Here is a 784-nt window from a genome sequence, read left to right on the forward strand (position 1 = left end):
GATAAATAAGAAATCCTGATTAGAATACAGGTTCCGATTAATATATGGAACTGGGTATGGTTTGTGAAATTTCATACCAGACCCAAGACCAACCTGAGTTTCGATTAAGATCCACAAATTTTTAATATAAAAATATTATTTTACCGAGTATGGTCCAGGTCTGGTTCATGTATTCCTTATAGGATCTGGATATGGTTTATCTTATAGTAAGTCTAATTAGACTGTACCATCATCTCAAATCAGGTTTGGGTCTGATTCACATGAGTCCGAACCAAACCTGACCCGTTGACACCCCTACATACAGCTAGGGGTGTCAACGGGTCGGGTTTTCATTCGGACCTAGGTAGCACCAGACTTAGACCAGATTTTGGGGTATGGTATCAGGTTCGGACCCAAGTTTAATTGGGTCCATTATAAGAAAAACCATACCCAGACCTGATAAGAACTACATGAACCAAACCCGTAAAACCCTGTTTTTTATCATTTTTACATTGAAAAATTGTGGGTCTTAATCCAAATTCGGGTCGGTTCCGGGTCTGATATAAAATTTCACAAACTATACCGAGTCCATGTATTAATCGGACCTTCGGGTCCGGACTCGCGTCTTAACAGGGTCTTCTTATTTATCACCATACCCGGACCCTATAAGGTTTGGTTCGGTTCGGGTCCGGGTAAACCAGGCCCGTTGACACCCTTACCTACAGGAAGGCTTTCCGGCTGTTGCTTCCAAATTTCAAGGGTCAAAGAGAGAGTCCTAATCGTCGTCTATTTTGAGCGGTGAGCG

The sequence above is a fragment of the Nuphar pumila genome, chromosome 8 (assembly GCF_984573655.1).
Source record: "Nuphar pumila chromosome 8, dmNupPumi1.hap1.1, whole genome shotgun sequence".
Taxonomy (NCBI): domain Eukaryota; kingdom Viridiplantae; phylum Streptophyta; class Magnoliopsida; order Nymphaeales; family Nymphaeaceae; genus Nuphar; species Nuphar pumila.